The following is a 9,622-nucleotide window of genomic DNA, read 5'->3' on the forward strand; positions in this document are numbered from 1 at the left end:
GGCAATCTAGGATGCTTTGAATTTGTGATGTCACTACTTGTAATACATATATCTCATGTGAAACTAATGAGAACCATATTTCTGGCTAATCTATTGTATTTCTTGTCTCAGCTAAAGAGCCAATTTGAAAATAGCCAATTCCAGACCTGTGACCTTAATCCAATTAAATCTGAAAACACGACCTTCATTAAGAAAAACTCCTCAATCTTCTGCCTTAGTTATCAATGCTGCATTCTCTTTGGCATTAGTGAGGCGGCGCTTCACCTTCTATTAATTACAGTTACTCTTCGCATGTCTCAAGATATCTACCATCCCATCTCCGTAGCTATAAATACCAGCCAAGGGCTCCAGCCTCGAACACATCTATACTTGCAACTGCCTCTATTCTTTGTGTTTCCCCGCCTTCACAAACCCTATAGTAGTTTTCTTCCTCCTCTCAATAGATCTAACCAAACCTCATGGCTAGCGAGGACAATCGGGGCAAGTGCGTGGCGAAAGAGGTCCCAGAGGAGAACCTACAAGTGAGCCAGCGTCTTCGTCACATGAGGTGAGATCGACATCCTCTGCTCATGGCAATAGATCTCTCTAACTTGTTTATAGGTTTGTCCTGAATGACATCCTTCGTCCACTTCCTCCCAGGGCCGGTGAGCCCTCCAATGTTGCATCCGATGCTGCCTTCGCGCCGGACTCGTCGTCGGACTCCTTCGATTCTTATAATGGAGACAACGCCTGGCGTTTCCTCTAGGAGTGGAGGGCGGCCCATGATCGTTATTTCAAGGCAACTCGGGAGAACGGTTAGCTTGAGATCCGCCTTGGAGCTTCTCAAGCCGCCCTCCTCGCTGCCGAGGAAGAGGCCAATGCTACTCGGGCGTGGCTAGCTGAGTCTGATGCCATGGTGGTGGGTAAGATGAACTCCAAGAAAACTCTTCTTCTAATTTCCACTGTCATTGCCTTGATATCTTTGTTTTTGTGATCGCCAGCCCTGATGGTGCAGTTGGAGAACCTCCAGCAGGTGGCAAATGCGGCTACAGCAGCCATCAATGCTCGAGGCCCCTTCATCAATGCCTGCCTCCATGATGACCTGACCAATGTCTAGGAGATCGCCCTCCATGGCGTCCGTCGTGGCACATCGGTGGCGCTGGCTACAGCGTAGGTTCAGACTGGGTATGAGCTCCATACCATGGAGACTAGTTTCTCGATCCCTGAGGAGCAAGAGGAGTTGATCGACGACTTCGTCGATGCAGCGGAGACCATCGTGGATATTACATCTGCTTAGGATGTGATAAACAATGTCTTTGACTAGTTAGTACTTAGGTCAAACTAATCAATGAATAAAGTCTTTTATTTTTCTATGATCGTATCTCAGTGTACTTTCTGCAATGTCTTGTGTATACCATAATAGTTTCTATGTTGGTTTTTTGCTCTACATGCGATACATATCGTATTGGCTTTTCCCCTTTTGGGGTAATTTTTTAGCTAAAGATGATACCCTTCTGGTAGCGGCTATTAGAGCCGATGACTGAATAAATTGGTTGTCAAGTATTAATCCAAATGCTAGGATAATATTCCTTCAAACATTTTCCATTGATCGCTTCTTGATAGGTTGCACCTGAACTCTTTAGACCAAAGATCATTACAACTCATTCAAATAAGTCATTTGCGTTAGGGCACCTAAAAGTTGTCTTCCTTAACCATTATATTCTGCATTGTCGCCCATAAAAACTAATAACCTTATGCCCGACTACTGCATTTACCAACATATTGGCTATCGGCATCAGATAACCATTCATGGGTGTAGCCTTATTCAGATCTTTGAAATCGATGCAAACTCTTACTTCCCATTTTTCTTATACATAGGAACAACACTTGATATCCACTCTGCATATCAGTACGGTCAGATAAATTTTGTTTCTAGTAATCTTTCAGTCTCCTTTTTTTATATCATCAAGAACATTTGGGTTAAATCTCCTCGGAGCTTGTTTAAACGGCTGATATCCAGGTTTGATTGGCAACCGATGTTCAACAATTGATCGATCTAGACTAGGCATCTCATAATATTCCTAAGCAAAACAATCTTTAAATTCCTTTAATAAATCTATCCACTCTTGCTTATACTCAGGATCCAACTTAGCACTTACATACATCGGCCTAGGCGTATCTCTAGGACCAATATCTATCTCCTCTAATTCATTGGTCGACGTGAAGCCATACCCTAGTTTACCATCTGTATCATCTATTGGATTATCCATTAAAATAAACTCTCAGAGCCGATTGCTTGGATTGGCTGTTGGCTTTCATCATTGATTTTAATGAAGTTTTCTTCCCATAGCTTGCTAGAAAAACATTCGAAGTCTTCTAGTTCCCAATACATTGGATCAGCTATTGCTACTCACAAAATCATCAGCATGAACTAGCTCAACATCATCTCCATGCCACTGAATCAGGTATTGATGCATAGTCGATGGTATACAACAATTTGTATGAATCTAATCACGACCAAGGAGTAAATTGTATGAACCTTTTCCATCAATGACGAAGATGTGGTGAGCAAAGTCTTACTTCCGATTATCAATATAACGTTTATTGCCCCCTGGTCTTGGATGCATTACCCCCAAAATCCTTAAGCATCATGTCGGTCTCAATCAAATCTCCTGGTCCTTTGCCAAGCTTGCGAAAAGTAGTATAAGGCATAAGATTAAAAGAAGCACCTTCATCCACCAATATTTTGCTCATTGGCTTCCCATCAATGAAACATTTTACATATAAAGCTTTTAAGTGCCGATGCTTGACTGGCTTATCGAATATAGCTTGCTATATAACTGTCAACTTGGCAACTATCTCCTCATACTCCGATTCATCAAAATCTAAATAGACTTCTTGGTCTGTTGGAGCTCTAAATTCTGACGGCAACATAAAAGCTATTTGAATATTAGCCGATGGTTGACCCCTATTGGCTGTTTGTTTAGCACGCCACACTTGAGGTCTACCAGATGCCTGAGCCTATTCTAGCTCTTTGTTCCTTAGGCGTTGTACCATTCTTTTCTGGCTTCTTGTCAAACCTCCTGGACACCATTGCCCTTCCTGCCAAACATACCCTTCCTCATTACCTTCTTCTTCATAATCAGCCTAATTTTGATCAACAACTCGCTTCCCAAGCCGATCATGAACACTTCTATTTTTTAAGCGCCGATCCATATTAATATGATGATACTCATCTCGAGCATGGATAGACCGGTGGTTGGCTTGAGATTGCCTAAACTCCTAATATTGCTCACTGCACTCTGGGCAATTATTTCTAGTAGGCAATTTCAAACCTTCATTCCAACAATGTCTGAAGAAAGGACAATTCTAATGTGATTCAGCTTGTTTTATTTCATACCTCTCCTCTTCTTGTTGACGCTGGTATTCTTTCTCTTCTAACCAACGCTGATAATCCTTTTCCTTCTGTTGTTGCCATTTATTCAACAAAATTCGAGATGTGACACGCGGCCTTACCGCCCCATTCCTTGATGTCTCTCCCTGCTCATATCGGCTCTTCTGTTGCTCACGACGCCTTTTAATCTCTCTATATTTATCAGCCGATATTTGTATCTTTGGATCGATGGTTCTGGTTTCTTTTGTCCTGGTTCATGTTAGGAATTTAGTCTTTCCCTTGAACAACTTAACATCAACCATATTCTAATCTCTTGGGAAAGGATTATCATCAATTTTCATCTTCCGAGGTGTATCAAATTTAACCCTCCCTTGCTGAATAGCCCTCTGTATATGTTGCCGGAAAATTTTGCACTCGTTAGTAGAATGAGAAGTAGTGTTATGAAACTTATAGAACTTCTTATTCTTCAACTGATCAGGAGGTAACATAACATGATTGGCAGACAATTTGATCTGCCCTCTTTTAAGCAAGAAATCAAAGAGCTTGTCTGATTTTGTGACATCAAAATCATAGCTCTCCTCAACTCCTTTTCCCTAAGGATTTGGCACCATCACTGTCTTCTTACCCTAATTCCATTCGGTCGTAGCAATCTCATCTTCCTCATCACCATCATTAACTGAATATGGATTATAAGCTTTAGCAATTGCGGCATTCTTCTAGAATCAGGTATCTCTACGCATATTTTAGAATTGGCTATTGAGTACTGCCACTCGTTGAGCCAACTGACCTAAATTATCAAACTCTTGCCCAAGCAGCTTCTCCATCCATGTTGGCAACATTCCTTGAATGGCCAAAGCAGCTAGCTAATCATCAGTCAGATTCAACAAAAAGCACAAATTTCTAGTTTCTCAGAACATCTGAAGAAACTCAGCACCCGATTCATTAGTTCTCTGCCTTATGGTCGTCAAATCTATGATTTTCTTTTCTTCTGTTCTAGTATAGAAATATGTATGAAACTTTTTCTCTAGGTCAGTTCAATTGGTAATGGAATTAACTGGTAACGATGAAAACCAAGTGAAGGCTGGTCCTACTAGGGACAAGGAGGAGAAACAAACTCGATGAGCCTCTTCAATGGATGCTTCGCCCAACTATGTAAGATACCGACTGACATGTTCTATTGTACTTGTGCTATCTTGACCAGTGAACTTAGCTAATTCTAAGAGCCTATAATTTGTAGGAAGAGCGACCAAATTATACCACTCTAAATATGAACATTTGTACGAAAAGGCCTGCCCTTTCAGTTTTAAACCGAATTGATTCTTCATTATTTCGGTTACTCTGAGCAACAACTCATCAGCATTTGAATCTAGATTTCTCTATAACTGCTGACCCATCTATGGATTAAAATTTTGGGTACCTTGATACCCTAGATTTGGAATCATATGAAGGGTATTGTAATCTGTTCCACAATGATATCCTTGTGGAATCTCTATTTATTAGGTCCTTTGCTGATTTGCTGCTTGAAGTCTCTAGTTGTATATGTTGGGATCTGTATCTCTATGAATCCTTTGAACTGATGTTGCTATTTTTTGAGCCGACGACGGTATTTGGCCTGATGTGCCAAAATTAACCATTTGATTCTGAACTTGCCCCGTCGACTGTTGCACATACTACACTGATGATCTAAGATTATTTTGTATTTGATTAGTAGTGATACCTTGAATTTGCTCAGATGAGCTCTGAACTGCCTAGACATCATCATTACCAGTTAGTGCTGCTTCTTGATGGCTAGCACCAGCTTGATTAGTCCCTGAGTCGACGGATATAGAATGTTGTAATAAGCTGGTCCAACCCGATCAATTGGACATCCATGAAACACCTCATTCATGGTATTGTGAAATGTGTTCAAGAAAGTTGTATTATGGTTCAATATGGCATCATGAACATATTTGTTTACAACATTTATGAAGAAACACCTATCATCAGCTTCGTCTGTATCTGACTGCCCATGCATCAAAACTCTTGGTAGTGGATATTTCTAAACAACTTTATTATCACGTGTCTTGGTGTAGGATAACAAACATTTGTTCTGAAATTCTTCTACAGCTTTACAGATGACATCTTTATCCTCATCAGGTAGGTCTTCACAAGGCACTATAAGAATATCCCCATTGTTGTGAGTTGCCGTGACGATTGTGGGGTCCCATCGGGCATGCCAGAACGCATGTCGGCGCGAAAACGTGGTAGCTGCGCCGGGTGGACACGCAGCAAGCCAGAACGATCTAGAGATATACTTAGATTTAACGCAGGACCAGTCGATCCTGTAAATTCCCAAGGGCGTGCTAGTCAATTTGACCTGCAATTGATAAGGAGAGAAAGTTTATCAGTAATTTAGAGTGAAACATGCTGGTTTTGCCCAGACAGTTCCAAGTATGCTGCTTCGGGAGCAACCGGACGGGAAAATCGACTAAATAGCCGATACGAGAAGAAATCGACTGTTAAGGACTGTAACGCTCACAGGTCATGATTGATTTTATAGTAATGAATACAATGCATCTAATTTTAATGATCATTTCCCTTAAGCTATTAACATGTATGCGTCAAAGATACATCACTGGCTAAATTAGATTTGATCAATACATGGTGTAGAGCCAATAAATCTGGTAAAAAGGGATATACCACACAAATAATCGACTATTTGATACAGACAGATCTACAAACCATCTAGATCTAACATATTACCATCAACAGTGAGCTTCGATTAGATCGATACAGCTATGATGATGATGATGATAGTCTAGAACCAGAAAATTTATAGAACCGACCATACTTCAACAGGTTCATAAAAGCGTGCCATATCTGTGAAAGCACAGGCGAATCAGCTAAAATAGTCGATTCAGGTAGAAAAGGGATTACAGCATGTGGACAATCGACTGTTTAACATGGACAGATCTATAAACTCATCAAATCTAACATGTTATCCTTAATAGTGGAGTTCGACCGGATCGATAGCAGACATGATAAAGATAACAGATCAAACCTTTAAAATAAATAGATCTATTCACATTTAACAGAATTATGAAAACACACTATAAGCGTTAAAGAACTGGCAATCGGCTATTTAGCCGATGTAGGCATAGCAAATAGCCAAGATCATGCCTGGTCGAAAGCAAATCTAACAACTAGCATACTCTGATTTAAAGTGCTAACAGTGGGGATCAACCGGATCGTTACAACCATAATAGCGAGCTATAGACCAGATTCAACTAGCTAGTAAACCTTCTCAAGATCAGACATGCCTTAGTCGCGTACTATGCACGATCAAGATCAAAGTAAAACGGCCGATAAAACATAATCCATCGTTTAAAGTAAGAACCATCGCAATGTGACAAAATAAATGATGGACTAAAAGGATGTGAGGCCGATCTCAATCGGGTAGGTTGATATTGCTGAAACTAATGACAACAAGAACATCAGGAAGATCGGTAACTTAATGAATCTATTCGAAGGATACCACCCTTAGGTAGAGCCGATAACTTGACCTTAATCTAATTCGAGCAGTAGAGGTCGAACTTAACCGATGCAGCCGTACTTGAACTAGATAAGGATCGATAACTAACTTATACTAGAGCTCGTAAGAGGTAGGCCGGACCGATGTAGCCTTACAAATAAAGATATAAGCCACGACGGTACTTACAAACAAGCCAGAGGTCGACCGGATCGATGCAGTCCTACTTGTTGAAGAACTCGTTGAGATCTACAGTACTCCTACTCTAAGGGTTGGCATAAAGCCGGAAAGAAAGTAATTGATATTGATTGATTGGATGTCCTTTTATAATAGTCGGGGTCCAATATTTATACCCAGATTCTAAGCATGAACCCTACTCAAATATGACTCATTACAATCTTTGAAATAAAAGAAAAATTTTCTAACTTAAGATAACTTGGACCCTAATATTTTCTCTTTTTTTTTAGAGTCCGATATATTTTTTCCCCGAATTTTTTTGTTTTTTTGCCCTTTTTTAAAAGTTTTTAACAAATACGTCCCTGACAGTATCCTTTCGAAAAATAGACCCTGACCTCGGCGCCGTGACAATTAGCACCGAGCTTACATGTCTCGGCACCAATTACAAAGTCATTTTCTACGTGTTGTTGATGTGACTGCTTGCGTGATGCGGATGTGACATGAGCTCGACGTCAAGATCCACGACGTCGAGCTATAGAAATTGATAAATTTTAAAGCAGTGCATGCATGTCTACGGATGCTGCGGCCCGAAGAGATACGACAAGCAACCCGCCGCTGGCCGCAGCACGATGGCGCTGCTCACGCCACCGCTCATTCCCCTTCTCTCGCCGTCTCGCCACCGCGTCTCGTCTCCATCGCTCCTGGCGGCCGGGGCAGTTCCCAGCCATCTCATTTGTCTCTTCCCCCACAGTCACCGTCACCACGATGAACTCTGGCCGTCTTGCCCCAATGTATGGCCGCTCCACCGGCGCCGCCGCAGTGGCGCAGCTGCTTCCCTCGACCAGGAGGAGTCTAGCGCCTCTGAAACCACAGTCGCTCCCGAGGAAGACCCAGGGCCACCGGTTTCCTCTGGCGCGGCTGCTGAGGACGGGGTCTCGACTTCCGCCGAGCCGGCGGACGCGAGCCCGGAGGACCTGGAGAACATCCGCGAAATCAAAAGGGTCCGCTGATTCCAGCCTATGTTGGCTCGTTTTGCGTCACTGGAATTAGTGCTTACTGACTTTGCTTTCGTTTGGCTCCGTTGCTAGGTACTGGAGTTGCTGAAGTAGAACAGGGACATGACCTTTGGCGAGGTAAACTAGCTGCTCTCTTGCTTGATTTTTGTGCTCATTTGCATTAAAATACATTGCCCTAGTTGCATTCATGTCAGTAGAATAACAAGTATGACTTGGACGTTTGGAGTGATTCAGCTGGCAATATTAGGATATAGACAGATAAGGGCCTTATCCTACGCCTGTGTACTGATCTTATATATGCTAAAATAAATGTGTTGCCATCTTTTGTTCTAGCTGCGTTACACTTTCCAAACTTTATAGCGCTGCGCCGCTGCATGTTTCTTGTTGCTTATTAGAAAAAAAAGCTGACACTATATTGCTACTTCTGTTGCTGCATCACATTCACAGGTTAAGCTTACTATCAAGATTGAGGACCCTAGAGATATAGAAAGAAAGAGAACACTCGGGATAGAGGATCCTGATGAAATTACTAGGGATGATTTAGCTGACGCTTTGGCTGAGGTACATCGCCGTTTCCGTGCAATATGCTACCTGGAGTCCTGCTGAGAGTCTCTTGAAAGTGAATATTATTGTTCTTTCCGTTTGTGAATACTGTGGATTGCTTGGCATCATCATCTAGCTTTACCACCGGCAAATATTTTATGTATTCTAGGTGCAATGTAACGCTCCACTGAAATTAAACTAAAAATGCTACCTCATAGTCTAATGTTGTGGGTATAAAATTAATAATGTGGACCAGAAAGCTTAAGTGTTCCCTTTCATTGTGTCATGCGAGCCATGTTGTTTTTCTTTCCACATATCATTTTGAATGATAGTGCAAAGTCAAAAGATAACATGAGATAATTTGCTATAAAACTCTGCCTCCATGTTTATAATTTTGCTCCATGGATGAGCTATCCCCTATCTATTTTGTCTCCCTATTTTTTCTTAAAATTTTGCTAATCATATCAAATTCGTATTGTAGATAGTATCAACTGCACAATAGATGATACATTATGATCTCTGCTCCCACCCTGAAATATATATTTTGAACAAACAAAACAAGTTTCAACGAAATACGCATACCTTAATGTTCTTATACCACTTATTTTAACAACGTATTCTTTTGTTTTGTTCTGCAGGGATATGGTGCTCTGTATTTGTTGACAGCTTTTCCTGTTACTATTGGAATCTCAGTCGTCCTAATTCTTTTCTACAATTCTCTGCAGTAGTGAACCCCTGTGCTCCTCCCGTTCTTGAGTGAGAATGTGAGATGTTGCCTTCTTGTAAATCTGAGTTTCAAGGCAAGTTAAAAAGAGTTGCAAGGCTACTCAATTTTTCCAGCTTACACCAAGTGTTGCAAAGATATGACAAGTCGTATAGATGTGAAATTCCCAATTTTGGAATGAGTCTTGAAGATAGTTTTTTTTTTGTAAAATATAACTTGTTCTTTGCCAATAATCTGAACGAGAGGAATTTTTAATGAAGAATATGTTTGAATAAAAGAGG

At 41.1% G+C, this 9,622-nt stretch overlaps 1 pseudogene; it reads left to right on the top strand.

Annotated features, from left to right (window-relative positions):
• Nucleotides 1-7,687: 7,687 nt before the first annotated feature.
• LOC136454944 (protein CHLOROPLAST ENHANCING STRESS TOLERANCE, chloroplastic-like) lies at nucleotides 7,688-9,345 on the top strand (annotated as a pseudogene).
• The last annotated feature ends 277 nt before the right edge of the window (nucleotides 9,346-9,622 follow it).

This window comes from Miscanthus floridulus, chromosome 5, assembly GCF_019320115.1.
Source record: "Miscanthus floridulus cultivar M001 chromosome 5, ASM1932011v1, whole genome shotgun sequence".
Classification (NCBI taxonomy): domain Eukaryota; kingdom Viridiplantae; phylum Streptophyta; class Magnoliopsida; order Poales; family Poaceae; genus Miscanthus; species Miscanthus floridulus.